Source organism: Cicer arietinum, chromosome 7 (genome assembly GCF_000331145.2).
Source record: "Cicer arietinum cultivar CDC Frontier isolate Library 1 chromosome 7, Cicar.CDCFrontier_v2.0, whole genome shotgun sequence".
NCBI lineage: Eukaryota > Viridiplantae > Streptophyta > Magnoliopsida > Fabales > Fabaceae > Cicer > Cicer arietinum.
Window position 1 is genome coordinate 22,103,803 of NC_021166.2, and position 18,165 is coordinate 22,121,967.

General features: G+C 29.9%; 1 pseudogene; it reads left to right on the plus strand.

Moving 5' to 3' along the window:
* The first annotated feature begins 11,347 nt into the window (after positions 1–11,347).
* LOC101510854 (uncharacterized) lies at positions 11,348–15,103 on the plus strand (annotated as a pseudogene).
* Positions 15,104–18,165: the final 3,062 nt, after the last annotated feature.

Here is an 18,165-nt window from a genome sequence, read left to right on the forward strand (position 1 = left end):
CGGAGAACGTTCTCTGTTAGGACCAAAATGTTCTGGTTTCAACTTTAACATTCTTGAATAGGATTTTTGATGATTTTTAATCGTTCTTTAATGGAATTGAAGCTTTCTTCAACAAGAGATTTTGTAAAAATGTCAGCTAACTGATTTTTTGTATCAACAAAGATTAATTCAATATCTTTTTTGTTCACACGATCCCTAATAAAATGATGTTTTATTTCAACATGTTTGGATCTTGAATGTTGAATAGGATTCTTAGATAGATTAATGGCACTAGTATTATCAAAATATATTGGAATGTGAGAATATATTACTGAAAAATCTTCAAGTTGATTTTAGATCCATAAGACTTGAGAGCAATAATTTGTTGTTGAAACGTATTCAACTTCAGTGGTGGATAGGGCAACCGTGTTTGGCTTTCTACATGACCAGCTTATCAATGCTTCTCCTAAGAACTGACATGCACCACTTGTGCTTTTTCTTTCGATATTATAACCAACATAATCGGCATCACAATAAGCTACAAAATCAAAATGAGAACCTTTGCTATACAAAAGGCCAAGATTAGTAGTACCAATAAGATAACGGAAAATTATTTTCATGGTAGTTAGGTGAGATTTTTTTGGTGAAGATTGAAACCTAGCACATAATCCTACTGCGAAAATAATGTCAGACCTACTTGCAGTTAAATAAAGTAATGATCCAATCATACCCCTATATTCTTTTTCAAAAATTGATTGTCCGTTTTCATCTTTATCTAACGAGGATGATGGATGCATGGGAGTGGTCATAATCTTGGCTTCACTCATTTTGTATTTAGTTAAAAGATCCTTCCTATATTTTTCTTGACATATGAAAATTCCATTTTTATGTTGCTTTATTTGTAAACCAAGAAAATATCTCAATTCTCCCATCATACTCATTTCAAATTCACTCTGGATGAGTTTTGAAAAATGCTCACACATTTTTTCATTTGTTTATCCAAAAATAATATCATCAACATACACTTGAACAACGAGAAGATCATTTTTATATGTTTTCTTAAAAAGTGTATCAATATTTCCACGGGATAATCTATTTTTGACAAAAAAATGAACTTAATCTTTCATACCAAGCTATATGAGCTTTCTTTATACCATACAAGGCTTTGGTGAGTTTAAAAGCATGATTTGGTTTCTTTTGATCTTCAAAACCGGGAGGTTGACGAACATAAACTTGTTCATTTAAAAAACCATTTAAGAATGCACTTTTAACATCCATTTGAAAAAGTTTGACATGTTTATAAGATGCATATGCAAGAAGAATTCGTATGGCTTCTATCCTTGCAACTAGAGCAAAAGTTTCATCATAGTCTATTCCTTCTTGTTGATTATAACCTTGAGCAACTAACCTTGCTTTGTTTCTAACAACCTTTTCTTCTTCATCTAGCTTGTTTCTAAAGACCCATCTTGTTCCAATAATTGTTTGATCTAGTGGTTCTGGAAGAAGGGTCCAAACTTCATTCTTCTCAAATTGAAGAAGTTCTTCTTTCATTGCATCAATCCAAGATTGATCAATTATAACTTCTTTGGTGGATTTGAGATATCATTGCCATGTTGTTGTTTTCATCATTTTTAAATGACATTCTTGTTCTAATGTCATCAACTGTATCTCCAATGATTTGGTTATAGGAGGAGTTTGAAACGGAGATTGCTTATCAATCTCGTTTTTCTGGGGAACAATCTGGTGTGTTTTCCCATATTGTTCTTCCTCCTCATCATATTTTTATTTTATTTTGAATAAAGATCATCAAACTCATCAAATAATATGTGCATACTTATTTCAACAATTTTGGTTTTCAAATTAAAGATACGATATCCCTTAGATTATGTTGAATATCCTAAAAATATAGCTTTGTCTGATTTTGCATCAAACTTTCCCAAGTTATCTTTGTTGTTTAAGATGTAGCAATAAAGATGTGAACATATGAAATGTTTGGTTTCCTATTTTTCCAGATCTCATAGGGTGTTTGTTTATGATTTTTCTAATTGAAACACGATTTAAAATATAGCAAGAAGTGTTTATAGCTTCTGCCCAGAAATACTTTTCAACATTTGATTCTTCCAAGATCGTTCTTGCCATCTCTTGCAAAGTTCTATTTTTTTCTTTAAACAACTCCATTTTGTTGAGGAGTTCTTGCACAAGATATATTGTGAGAGATACCAAGTTCATCAAAAAAATGTTTTGAAAGATGCATTAATGAATTTACCTCCATGATCACTTCACACAGTGATTATATTGGATTCCTTTTCATTTTGAACCTTTTTACAAAAGTTTTTGAAAGCATCAAATGCATCATCCTTTTGTTTTAAAAATAGTACCCATATGTATCTAGAAAAATCATCAACAATAACAAATCCATATTTCATACCTCCTAGACTAGTAGTTTTGATGGGACCAAAAAGATCTATGTGAAGTAGTTCAAGAGGTTTTTTGGTTGATATAAATTCTTTTGGTTGAAAACTACTCTTAAATTGTTTTCCCTTTGCACAAGCTTCACATATTTTATCTTTTTCAAAGTTTATTTTAGGAGGTCATCTAACAAGATCTAATTTTGATAAATTTGAAATTGTTTTCAGACTTACATGTCTAGTTTTCTTATGCCATATCCATTTGTATTTATTTATTGACACAAGGAAGGATTCAACTGGTAGTTCTTCAATGTATAAAATATAAAGGTTTTTCTTTCTGGATGCAGAAAATATAATTTCATCAGAATTTGCCATTCTCACTTCACATATGTTTGGTTTGAAAATAACTTCAAAGCCATTATCATAGAGTTGACTAATGCTAAGAAGGTTATGTTTCAATCCTTTAACATATTGAACATAATTGATTTTGGCATAATTTATTTTACCTATAGTTCCTTTGCCTTTGATATTTGCTTGATCATTGTTGCCAAATGTTTCGGATCCTCCATCCTTTTTGATGAATGACTTGAAGCGATTCTTATCACCCGTCATAATTCTTAAACAACCACTGTCCAAGAACCATAGTCTTTTCTTGATATCTTGAAAACCGTCCTGCATGATTTGTTCCATTAACTTTAGGTATCCACTTAGTTTTGGGTCCTAGAGTGTTGGTGTTAAAATATGATTCCTTTTTAATGTTATATGTTATTTTAGAGTGGCCATTCTTGGACCAGGAGGAATATCTTGTAGTTTGTTTTGAAAGAGTTTTAGTCAACTGAGTTGCAACTGGTTTTGGTAAAGCTCCAGAAGGTTATTCTTTTGTTACATTTACTGGAGAACGTTCTCATTTTTCCAGATTTTGAGAAAATTTTGCTTTTGTTCCAAAATATTCTTCTTTTCTAAAGATCTTTTTGTTATCGATTTTTTCATCTATTTTTTTAAAATAACATGCAAATTCCAGATGTCCAATTTTTTTGCAATATGAATGTTAAATTTTGCATTTTTTTCTTTCCTTTCAGGAACAAAAAAGCTTTCATACATTTTGGTTTTTTGAGTTTTATCAAAATCAAGACCAACTTTATCAAATATTCCAACTTGAGATCCCATGATTCTTTGAAAGGTTTCGGTAGCTTTAATAAAATTTGACATATCATTTTTAAGAATTTCAACTTCAATTTTAAGGAGTACGTTCTCCTTTTGAAGTGAAGATGGTTCTTGACTTTATGAACTTTCAGTTTCAAACTTGTTTTATTGAGATTCGTCAAAAAAAAAATTATGATCTCTTGAAGTTTACCATTTATAGCCTAAGTTTTCTCTTTCTCTTCTTTTTCTTTGTGATATTTTTCTTTAAAAGAGCTACACTTTTTAATAAGAAAGTTTGAATCATTTAGCAAATTATCAAATTCTTTTTCCATATGTTCACACAAAAGACATGGTTCAGAATTTGTTACCTTTATATCTTCAGTATTTGCCATCAGACATAGGTTGGCTTCTTTAGGTTCATATGCTTCTGATTCATCAGAATCATCCCAGATTGCAATCATTGGCATCTTCTTGGAGGAGAATTTCTTTGGTATTCTTTTTGTTTAATGGACATTCAGTTTTATAATGTCATTGTTTGTTGCATCCGAAACAAGTGATTTTACTTTTACTCACTTCAGTTTTGAAGTCCTTTTTATCTAGAGATCCCTTTTTGATCTGATCTCTTCTCCTCATCATTCTTTGTATCTTTCTTGTGAGGAGAGCAATCTCTTCATCAACATATTCTTGGTTGTCTTCTAAGTCACTTTTCTCATTTGTTTGTTGAATACTTGGTGAATTTTGAGATGCTTTTAAAGTTATTATGTTTGCCTTTCTTTACAGGTTTATGTTCCTGCAATAATACTTCATGATCCCTTAGAGTTCCAATAAGTTCTTCCAAGCCTAGTACCTCAATATTTTTGGCTTGACTTATAGCTGTCACCATTGGTCTCCACATTATCGAAATACATCTCATGATCTTTCTTACTCTGTCTTGCACTGAATAAGCTTTGCCAAGAGAACGCATTTCGTTCACTATGGTTGTGAATCTTGAGTACATTTCATCAATTATTTCTCCTTTCATTCATATCAAATAATTCGAACTTTCGAATGCCAATGTCAATTCTTGTTTCTTTAATATGGCTTGTTCCGGCATGGCGAGTTTGTAGTGTGTCCCATACTTTCTTTACCGTATCACATTCATCTACTCTTTCACTTTCTTCCCTGCTGTAAGCACATGATAAAAATAATTGAGCTTTTGAGTTAAGAAGTACCTTAGATTTTTCGTTTGCTGTCCAATATGCTTGTTTCTTTTCAGCAGATGTTGCATCAGTTTGATCTACTCTTGGTATGAAGTCTCCATCTATGATGATTCACCACATACTAGTGTCTTATGATTTTAAGAACAATTGCATTTTTCTTTTCCAGAAATAATAATCCGAGCCATCAAAGTATGATGGTATGTTTGATGACCCTCCTTCAACAATGTATTTAGCTTTTGAAATTATCTTCCTGAATCTTTTTCTCTAATACTTTTTGGGTGTTTATTCCTTAGAGACTAACTATGATGCCAATTGAAGTAACAATGTCAATTATAAGGAAGGGAGTTTGAATTATAATTGCCCCTTTTAAAAATTCCTTTTAAAAAACTAAAATGTTTAACTCAAGATTGATCTTGGTTATAAACGAAGAGCGTTATTGGTTAGTGGAAAAATAGCAATATCAATTTATCAATATAAAAACTGAATGTAAGATAAGTAATAAATAGAGATAGGGATAGAGAGATCACACAAGCATATATCATGGTTTACCCAACACGGGTTACGTCCAGTTCTCACAAATGTGAGAGCTTCCACTAAGTGCTTCAAAGCAAGACCAGTCTTGGTTTTCACACTGTTTTCACATATCAGTCTTGATCTATTACAAGGTTCTACCTTTCTACCTAGAAAGGATTTCCACAGGTTACCTTACACTATTTTAGAAAGGATTTTACAAATTACCTTTTAAATCATAAAAGAGTTTCAACTGCTCAAGCTATGTTAACAATATAGCCTTGAGTTACAAAGTAATGATTTTGAGAATATTAGAATCTGAGTATTGCTCAACTTTTGTTTGAGAAATAGATTCTATATATTAGAACTTAGTAATCATTGATTCTAATATCACACTAAGAAATGAAACTGCAACTTAGAATGATTTGAGAAGCTCGAGTATGATTTAAATGAGTGTTGTTTTGCTTGGCACTTTGAGTTCTGATTTGTTCTTCATCGTGATGCTTTATTTATAGATTTCAAGAGAGCTTATGACATCTCATTTAACCTTTGGAAGTAGGGAAACTATCATGAGTAAGTGAATGGATAAGATCAACCATAAAACATGGTTGTTCTTGCTAAAACCAGGAATGTTCTTGAGAACCAAGAACATTCTTCGAATTGGTTTGAGATGAGCTGACTTATATTTGAGATTTTTACAGTTGTTCGAAATGATTACATGCTTTGAGTCACGTGTGCAGGTCTTTTTGAAGGTACAACATCAATGTCCTTTACAGCTTGTCATTTGTACTTGCATTTGCTTGACTTGGAGAATGATATTCCTTTATGCTTTTTATGAAGCAAGGTGTTGAGTCTTCGAATTCTGGAATAATTCTTGCTTAAATTGATCCTTATATATTTCTGATGAAGATATGGAATAGATTACACTTCCTGGATCTAATCTTTTACATAGAAATCTGATCATTCTTGTTTATGGCAGATGTGGAGAACGTTCTTCGTTTTACTGATTTTGCTTTCTTGATTTTAATACAATTTGCTTTGTAATGTTTGGTCCCTATTTTGTTTTAGCACACTTAAATACAAATGTTAAATACCAAAACACTTAGAATCATAATTAGCAGTCTTAATTAACTTTTTGCGTAATTATCATCATAACATTAATTTGGGATTTTGTCTCAACAGTTACATTTGGTGAGCATATGTAACAATTGGTCTTTGCAATCTCGATATTTCATTTTGAGAAAAAAGCTCCATTTATTTTGCTAAATCCTTTTAAAAATTACAATTTTAAAATCTAGGTTGTCTTAAAGAAATACACGAGTCAGAAAAGCAAGACCATAATAAAAAAAATTTATAGATCAAATTAAATTGCAATGTTCTCCAAACATCTCCTGAATTAAATAAAATAATTTTATAAAAAGCCCGAAATAATTCAAACATCAACTAGAAGTCAGAGCACACAAGACATGACATGTTTTCTAAATAAAAAATCAGCAATCATGAATACAAATACATAGGAAAAAACACAGCAAGAATGTATACAAATTTTAAGCAATGATCAATTCATAGCTTTAAAAATAGAGAGATAAACAAGGTCAAATTACACAAAATTTCAAAAAATACAGCAAAACAATCAAAAGCAGAGTACCAATTATGGTTGGAATAAAATGCATAAACTCGAATTTTCAACACATAACTAGTTTTTCATTTCAAAAGTTTGGGATGGTAAAAGCATGAACTCGTCTCAAAAGGGTATCAGACAAGCAAAATAATGAAGATGAACCAAAATGGTGAAACAATGAAAACGAAGGTGGATGAATACTTGGGAGGAAACGACGGAAGACAAAGGGCGACATAGGTGAAATAGTGAAATGGAGGTGGATGAATATCTGAGAGGAAATGACAGAAGACAGAGGGCAAAAGAGGGTGCAGACACACAAAGAGAGAAGACCGGAAAGAGAAATGTTGGGCGACGAAAGAAGATATGGCTTTTCTATTTGCGGCGGTGGCTGGCGACGACCATGGACCATGGCTTTATTTTAGTTCATTTTAATTTTAGGGATTTGGAACATATGAAAATTGATTCTAATTTTAGGGTTTTGGGATTTTGTTAGAATTAAAATTTAAAACCAATTTAGTTCTTTGTATTATGGTTACAGTTCACTGTATTTTTTAGAATCAATTCAATTAAAAAAAAAACTGATTTTAAAATAAAGCTTGGTTTTAAATTTTTTTGAACCGATTTAGTTTTAAAACAATTTGGTTTGGTTCGATTTTCTAAACTAGTTCAATTTTTAGTTTTTTTGTCCACTCTCCTACTTTAAAGTATGAATTGGAAGGCTACTTTTAGTAAGTAAAGAAATGCGAAGTATATAATAAGTCTTCAACATTGGTATATTTTGCTAAGCTTTCATCACAAAAACATATAATAAATGAATAAATAGAAACATGAAGATGGTGAACTATCCATATCAGTCTCTAGGCCAATATATTAATTGAAAGTGAGGACAATCACATATTCATAGGACCTACAACTACAAGTGCCTTTTATATGTCTAAAATCTTAAAATATTACATGGCTTCATTGATTTTTGTTTTATATTTCATGGTTGTAATTTAAAGATAAACCATTTTCTTCCACAGAAATCGTTTGATTTTTTTTTACACTACAAATTTTGTAAAGACCATAGGACTGATGGCACAGTAGCAACTTTGAGTCCAAATTATATATACCTTAGTTTAAATTGACCAAGATTTATATAACAGAATTATAACTGATCAAAATTATCAACCATATTTGGAATCACTTACTATCAGTTATATATACAAAACATTGAGAAAAATCCAAGTCATACATTCACTAAAGATATAGTCCAAACAGAGTTTATAAATCTTAGACAACAAGTTGAATTAATTAAATCTTAAAGATAAGTATATCATAGTCTATTCTAAATCTATTATTGAACTAATCCTGTTATCCATACATTAATTACATCAATAGAAAAATGACACAAATACAACTTATAAAGTTTTGAGTGAATTTCACTTTCAAGAACCAAGCCAAAATTACTCAAATTATGGGTACTAAAACTTCATTATCACCTTTCCAATGTGGAAAAGATAGCAGAAGACACAAATTATCATAATCACCATCATGATGTTGATTTTGGTCTCAAATTCAATGGTGTTTGTTTATAGAATTAAATGCTATGTGCCTAAATCACTTTCACAATTGTTTCATTGAATTTTACTAATATGTGCAACCAATTATCAACATCTATCGTAAGGTTCAATTTAGATAAACTTCTCAATAGAGACATGTATTTAGTTTCTAACTTAAAGACATGCACTAGTCTCTAAACATATATTATAAATGCTCCAACCTTCTTGATTAGTGTTTTTTAGCAACAAAATGTGTCATTCGATCCATAAATCGGCTTTATTTTTCTACCATAAAAAAAGAAAAAACTAAACTAAATTACCATTCATTAGTAATTAAATACCAAAATACCACCATTTTAAAATTCTCAATTTTATGAAGTGAGAAATCGTCTCTCAAGCTCCAACTTCTCAAGATTATTTTTTAAAAAAAAGAATGAAGAGAAATCGGTCTCCACATACCGACTTCTATGTAATTTTTTTTTAATTATAAAATTTGTTTTATTATTATAAAAATTATTTTTATCAATATTTGATAAATTAATAATGATATACCAACTGAAAAGTAGATAGTTATAATTTATAAATGTGAAATAATACAATACATTATTTTTTTGTTAACATCTTTCATAATAATAAATATATATTTTATTACTCAATAAGTATTATTTTAATTAAATAATTAATTTAAATTTCATTAATTATTAAATTAATTAATTATTATTTTAATTAAATAATTAATTTAAGTTTCATTAATTATTAATTTAAGTAATTAAATAAATAAATACAATGTTAATTTTTTTAATAATAATTATCTAATTAAATTTTACTTTTTATAATTATTAAAAAGTTTAAATAAAATGGAGTCTATAAAAATAAAAATAAATTTAATTAAATATTATAATTAAACATACAAATATAAAATGAGTGAAAAAAAATAAACACAAATTTTATTATAATGTTTTTATTACATTAATCTCCTGTATGGTGTCTAGTTCCACATCGTGGCGGTCGACGAATATGATGTGGAGGTGAGTTTTCACTTAGTAGGTCGACATGCATCGAAGAAGTAGCATCTACTTGATTGAGGAATGATGGAGCATAAAATGAGTACATGTTATTAATATAACGAGCAGCCGACTCAGGCGTACATAGGTCTGCACCAAATAAGTTATTCACAAAATCATGGTCTCTTGAATGTAGAGATTGTTAGTGATTATATTATTGAAATTGTTGTTGTTGGGGTGAAAGAAAATGGCGATGTGGTTTTGGCACTTCATTTTCAATAGTAACAGGGGGAGTCGGTGGACGATGTCTATTACGCTTTTGTCGCTGTGATGGTTGAGTTGGCTCTTCTGCAACACCATATTGTGGGTCCCACACAGTAGCTGCAGAGCTGATAGGTACAGATTGAAGTTGTGTCTAAACCACATCATATACTCCTCTGTTGGTTTTGGGTGTCCATGTATCAGTTAGCTGGTAAGAGAACGATTTCGACGTTCGTTCCAAAATTGAATCCATGCAGCATGTGTATCAATATTTTTAGGTTCGTCTGGTATTTCCTGGAAAAGTCCAAATTGCAGTTTGACTCTATCTGTTTGATGTCATTCTACAGTTGAGAAACAAATCAAAACAATTTTGGTAGTCCATATCATTGAATCCTGATATGCTTGTTGTGGTATGACGTTTTCAAGACCCTGTAAGTCATCCATATGAACTAGAGAAAACAAAAGACATATCAGTGGAGGATTGATGGATTACGCTAATGTCATTGTAGTAGATTACTCTGATGTCATCGTACACGTCAGCGCTATCCTATCTAAAATCGGAACCAGTCAATCAGTGGAGGATTGACGGATTACATTGGCGTCATTGCGATCTTATCCAACATAATATAAATAGGTAATATCGTCCACTTATTCAATACACCAACAAATATCATTCTAAAGATTTGCTCATAGACATCTTTTACCTACAATGGCTCCATTAGAGTTTTTTGTTCTAGTATATTACAATTGACATGTTGAGAGGACAAACATAGAAGGTTCTATCTTTGCATGCGCCAATACATCCTTGTTAAAAGTGAAAAAAATATCAAACTTGATGGACTTATCAAATGTATCCAAACAAAGATTCAACCAGACAACTCAAAAAGGGTGGTCGATGTTATTTCAACAATTGGAGTTTATGCAGGGTTAGTAGATGATCCTAGAAACGACACACAAGTAATTTTACCATATATCGAGCCAACGCCTTATTCAATACCTAACTCCATACCCTCTTCATATCCCAACTTCATTCCATCTTCATACCCTTTTATTGAAACACAAATCCACCATTAGGCCATACTCTCTTCGTCATCACATCACCCATCAATACCCACTCATGGTATTGATCTTAACATGTCGTACGATGATTGTCCTATCAGTGTTGTGGTTAGTGGCCATAATGAAGAAGTTGGCGATTTTAGTGAGAATGAGGGCCATAATGAAGAAGTTGGTGATTTTAGTGAGAATGAGGGTCACAAGATCACCAACAAATCTCTTCGACTATTATTTGTGAAAGTATGCTACAAATGATAACGACAGATCCCATAATATCAGTTTTAGTAGTGATTGCACATATACGGTCTCAATACACATATACCAATACTTATAGAAAGACATGGATTGTAAAACAAAAGGCCATTACGAGAATATACGGGAATTGAGAGGAATCATACAAAAAACTTACAAGGTGGATCCTTGCTTTCAAACATTATATTTCAGGCATTGCTACCGATATTGAAGTGCGACCTTTATTGAGGATGGCCAAGGAGTTCCTAGCAAAGCTGTCTTCTATCACCTCTTCTGGAGTTTCCAGCCATGTATCAAAGGGTTTGATCATTGTAAGCCAATTGTTTCAGTCGATGGAACACGGTTGTTTGGGAAGTATCGTGAGACCTTACTAATGGCAATCACTCAGGATGGTGATGGCCATACCATTCCTATAGCATACGCTATCGTTGAGGGTAAAACATCATATGCATGTTTTTTCTTCCTCAGTCTTCTATGAATGCTTATCACACCTCAACCCAACCTCTGCTTGATTTCGGATATACATGAGTCAATTAAAAGTGTTGTTGGGTGTGTATACAACAATTGGCTTTATGTCTTTTGCATTCGACATATATCACAAAACTTCACGAGGACCTTCAAAAATGACCAAATGAAAACTATTGTAACCAACATAGGTTAGTATTATATATATATGTGTATATATATATATATATATATATATATATATATCTCAAACATATTTTTGTTTTCAAATTGTCTATAACAACATCAACTTTTGTTCCTTCAGGATATGCCATGACTCAACTAGACATCACATACTACAGAAGACAAATAAGTGATTGGAGTCAAGATATAGTGAAATGGCTCGATGCTATTCTAAAGGAACAATGGCTACAAGCATATGATGAAGATAGATGTTGGGGACACATGACAACTAATCTTTTTGAGTGCATGGACAATGTATTAAAGGGGACATACAATCTTCCAATCAGTTCTTTGGTGCAAGCAACATATTACAGAGTGACTGGAAAATTTGAAGAAAGAGGAACACATGCCAAAACAATGATTACATCAGGTTTGATTTACTCAAATACAATCATTCAAAACCTTAACAAGGAACGAGCAACATAGAATTCCCATGAAGTTGTTATTCACAATTGAGTCCATAGTATCTTTACAATTAAGGAGTTGGTTCGTTTGTAGGGACATTCAAGGTAGACCTCAACAAACGATGGTGTGATTGTAGTGAATTTCAAACATTACAATATCCATGTTCACATGTCATCGCCGCTTGTTTGTTTATTCACCGTGACTACATGATGTATGTGTCTTCCAAGTATACATTGCAATGTATCTTTGACGTATACAAGAAAGAGTTCCCAACAATTCCTCTTCAATCATATTGGCCATAATATAATGGAATAGAATTGTGCCACAATCCAGCCATGAGAAGAGATCCAAAAGGCTATCTACAATCTACTTGAATTCATACTCAAATGAATCAATGGGAGAAAAATACACACCCCAAGAGATGTGGTTTGTGTGAGAACGAGGGACATAGCAATAATAAATGTCCTTATCGTACTGATGCTCCCGATGGAAATTAGTTCATTGTAAAATCATTAGTTCATTTTGTATTTGTATTTTTAATTATAATATTTAATTAATTTTAATTTTAATTTTAATTTTATTTTTATTTTTATGGATTCCATTTTATTTAAGTTTTTTAATAATTACAAAAAGTAAAACTTAATTAGATAATTGTTATAAAAAAAATTAACATTGTATTTATTTATTTAACTAAAATAACAATTACTTAAATTAATAATTAATGAAGCTTAAATTAATTATTTAATTAAAATAATAATTATTGATTAATAAAATGTATATTTATCATTATGAAAGATGTTAACAAAAAATAATGTGTTGGGTTATTTCATATTTATAAATTATAACTATCCCCTTTCTTAGTGGGTATGTCATTATTAATTGATCAAACCCCCTATGTATGTGCCTACTAAATTAACTACTAATAAAAAAGATTTTCTAAATAATAATACAAATTTTATAATTAAAAAAAAAAACAAAATTACATTGAGAAGTCCACATCTGGGGGACTAATTTCTCTTCCCGATTTTGGCGATTTGCTGAAAAAGGTGTTTGAATAAGATGTTTGTGCTGAATTGCTGATTTTTGTTGCATACAAGGTGTTTGTGCTGATTTTGCTGATTTGTTGATTTTTGTTGCTGATTTTTGTGCTGATTTTTGTTGCTTTTTTTGTGTGTGTGCTGATTTAGATGTTTGTTGCTGCATGTTTGCTAATTTTATTTCCTAAATTTGTTTCCTAAATTGCTAATTGACATTGTTCGTTGGTTAACGCTTCAAACTTGTGCTTTTAGGGGACATGATGAAACTAGCGGGTCAAGAAATCAAATAAATTTTCTTTAATTGCTAAAACTCTTGGCAACTTACAATGATGAAGTTGCAAAAGTTGTGTTGGAAAATGCTCCATATAATTCCAAGTATACTTCACATCAAATTTAAAAAGAGCTCTTGCATATTCTTTTTAGTAGGGTGGAAAAACATATATGTGAAGAAATTGGTGATTCCAAATTTTGCATCGTTGTAAATGAAGCTCGTGATGAATCTAAAAAGGAGTAAATGTCTCTTGTGTTAAGATTTGTTGACAAAGTTGGTTTAATACAAGAGCAAATTTTTTTGTGGCACATGTTAAAGACAATACAACTTTAACTCTGAAAGAAGAAGTGCGTGGATATACTTTCTCGACATAATCTTGATGTTTCTAACATGCGTGGTCAAGAGTATGATGGTGCTAGTAATATGAGAGGAGAATCGAACGGTTTACAAGCACTATTTATGAAAGATTGTCCTTATGCATACTATGTCCATTTTTTTGCTCATCGATTGCAACTTGCATTGGTTACTGCATCAAAAGAAGTTGTTCAAATTCATAATTTTTTTGAAAAGCTAAATTTTGTTGTTAATGTAGTTTGTACTTCAACTAAGCGTCATGATGAGTTACAAGCTGCTAAATTAGAGGAAATTGCACATTTGCTAGAAATTGATGAGATTGTAACTGGTAAATGTACAAATCAAATTGGTAATTTGAAACGAGATGAGGATACTCGTTGGGGATCACATTTCTCTTATATTGTAGCTTGATGAATATGTATGAGACAATTTATACTGTTTGGAAAAAAAATTACAAATGAAAGAGCAATTTATTCTACACGTGGGGATACTGGTAGTGCCTATAATTATTTAAAGGCGTATGTTTTTGTATTTATTTTGCATTTGATGAAAGACATTTTGGGGGATAACTGATATACTTTGTCAAGTCTTACAACAACAATCTCAGGATATAGTTAATGTCATGTATTTGGTTGGAACAACAAAGTCTCTTATTCAAGCCTTGAGAGAAGATGGTTCAGATGCATTATTTACTGAAGTGAAGACTTTTTGTGAAAAACATGATATTGAGATTCCTGATCTCAACGATGTCCATTCAACAACAAGATTTGGATGCTCTTGTCTTCAACAAGGTTATGTTACAATAGAGCCTTATTTTAGAGTTGAAATATTTTTTACTGCCATTGATCAACAATTACAAGAGTTGAATAACAGATTTAGTGAGAAATCAATGAATTTATTAACTCTAAGTTGTGCTTTGACTAAAAAGGATAATTATAAAGCTTTTAACATTGAAAAAATTTGTACTCTAGTTGAAAAATATTTCCTTGTGGATATCAATATGCAAGAGAAGATCAATTTGAAATTTCAACTTTGACATTTCTTGGTTGATGCTCGTCAAGATTTAAATTTGAAGAATTTATCAACTATCAAATAATTGTGCTAATGTTTGATTGCAACTGAAAAGGCGCAAAATTTCTACTTGATTGATAGACTACTTCGTCTTTTCATGACTATTCTGGTTTCTACTACCACAACTGAAAGATCTTTTTCAGCAATGAAAATTATTAAGTCTAGGTTAAGAAATAAGATGGAAGCTGACGTTTTGACATATAGCATGGTGGTTTATACCGAAAGAGAAATTGCAGCAAACATCAATTCTGAGTCTATTATTGATTATTTCAAGTTAATTAAAGAGCGTAGAGCATTACTTTAAGGTATTCTTAAGTTATGTAGTTAAATTATTTGATACTTCACTTTGTGCTTATTAAACTTAATTTTTTGCTATATAATATTATTTGCATATTTGATTTATACATATTATAATTTTATGTCGGTCACCCTAAACTTTTTAGTCAAGCTCCGCCACTGATACTGCTACTTTAAAAAATGTAGGATACCGACAACAATACATATATAACTATTATTTCTTATAATTAAATAAAATATGAACATTATCTAAAATCTCTTAAACAAAATACGGTACTTTTTTCACCTTCATTGATCTATTTACTATTCCAAAAAGCTAAAAATTATGTAATCAAATTTAATGTCTTCAACAATTTATTGATCATCTCTAGTTTGACACAACTTTACATCCGTAGAAGTGTTTTGAGAAAGAGGTTCAAAGAGCGTTTAAAGTGTCTAAAAAAAAAGTGTTTTTAGGACACTTGTTTGAATAATCTGACACTAGTCGCACAAGTGTCAAACGCCGACGTATGTTAAACATTGAAACACATCTAATCTCAGAAATGTAGTGTTTCATAATTTCTATAAATTGAATCACTTCACGGTCAATAGAAAGTAATTACTTGTGTCAGAATTTTGATTGATAATAATCTAATTTAATTTAGTTATTGGTTTTGTCATAAAAATTTGAAATAGTTCTATAACATGAGACAAAAAAAAAAACTCTTAAATCATAGTGCAGATCAAATCCAATACTTACAATTTTGGAGATAAGCTCAGTCCAACATGAATATCAACAATAAGAAAAGGAGAAAAGCAAAACATGCAATATCACTCAACAGTATACCAAATAAAGTTTTTTTCTAACCTTAAGGTATAGTTTAAGTGGTTGAGTTCGAACTCAAAGTGAGTATATTTTACTTTTATGTTTTTTTTAAGCTTAATTGCAGTATTAGTCATTTTATTTTAGTTGAATCGCAAAAGTAGTTCTTCCATTTTTTTTTCTCTCTAGTTTTGGTCTCCCAAACAAAATTTTAGTCCAAAATTTGATGAAATTTTATTTTTTCAAGTCACACCACACCATTTATAATCATATATTTCAGGTACAATTGTTGCACCACGAGATCTTGAGGCATGATGTGACTTAAATAAACGCAAAAAAAATGAAATTTTATCAAGTTTTGGACCAAAATTTTGTTTGGAGACCAAAACTGGGGATAAATAAAATGGGGGGACTACTTTTGAGATTCAGCTAAAATAGGGGGACCAAAACTGCAATTAAACTTTTTTTATTTATTTAAATATTCTACTTTTTTTTTTACATTTTTTACGAGATCGCATCGCCGCTTAGCAACCATATTAAAAATATTATTTTTTTTCTCTACGTTACATCTCGGAATGTGACAATCAATAGCAATTTTTTTTATAATAAATGAATAATTTTTAAATTTAATAAATAAAAATTATTAAAAAAATAAAGCTATATTAATATAATTCAAACAAAATATATTTAATAGAAAAAAATACATCAAAGCTAATGCAATTAGGTAGATGTTCCAAAAAAATAACTATATTATTTTAACAACTATCTTGTGCACACAAATGAGTAACTTCATTCAATTTTGTTAATAACTTCCTCCTATTTTTTCTTCAGATCTATTAAATAATAATAATAATAATAATAATAATAATAATAATAATAATAATAATAATAAAAACTAAATTATATTAATAAAGTTAAATAAAATACATTAAATTAAAATAAAAGACATTACATTGTAAAAAAATACACCAATTTTTAATTAACTATTTCTTCCTAAGTGTCCTCCAATTCAATGTAAAAAATTAAAGATTTCTTCCTAAATATCCTTCAACTCCACTTCAGTTAATTAAAATGGAAGGACATTTATGTGAACATTGTTATTTAAAATTTGGTGTATTTTTTTCAATGTAATGAATTTTTTTTCAATTTAATGTATTTGATTTGATTTTATTAATAGAATTTAGTTTTTTTTTATTATTTTTTTATTTATTAGATCGGGTTAATAAAATAGAATAAAGTTGATAATTTGTCTACAAAATAGGAGGGAGTTTTTAAAATAATATAACACGTTATTTGTTTTGATACGTTTATCCAACTGCATTCTTTGATTTATTTATTTTTTCTATTAAATGTATTTTATTTGATTTTATTAATATAATTTTATTTTTTTATTTATTAAATTAATAATTATTTATATGTTATAATAAAATAAAGTAAAATAGATGGTTGTGGTCACATCCCCAAGATGCGAACTCTTATTGCAGAAAAAAAATTATCTTTCATATTATTACTAGACGAGGATGCGAGTTTTTAAAGATAAAAAAAAATGACATTTTGTATATAAGTTTTAATATAGAGTATAATAGTTAATTTTAAATAAAAAATAATATAAAAGCAAAATATCCTCAAAATGAAGGAAGCCTAAACATTTAAAATTTTGAATATCAATACAATATACTAACAACTAATACAACAAATGTTTGACTACAAAATAAATGGCCATGTTAACATGTGCCTTAAATAATTTTTTAATAAATTTATCTTTAAAAAAATGTATTTTTATTTTTTAATTTGTTCGTAACATTAACAATCTGTTGGTTGAGCATCACAAACTTTATGCTTTTTATAATACTCTGTTGAGGAACTAAGATCAAAGCTACAACCATAAACTTGACATATAGGTGTATCAGTTGGATGGCTGCAATATGCTAATGCTAACTTACCACATTTCTGAGCAACTATCGCGTGTAACTTTTCACGGATTTGTCTTTTGTTAAAAGCATTTAAGTGAATTAAAGTTTTAGACTATTTATAAACTATTCTTAATTTTAATTCTTAAATAATGTAGATTTTTTTGGTCTATCGGAATAGAAAATTAAATATGGTAATAGAGTGAGTCGAGAGTAGATTTCGCGTGTCCATCCCTATCCCGCTCTCCAATATTGTGGGTCGAGAATAGATTTTGCCTCGCTTATTCCTATCTCGCATTGATCTGTTTTTTCTTCTATCTCCACACACACACACATATATATATATATATATATATA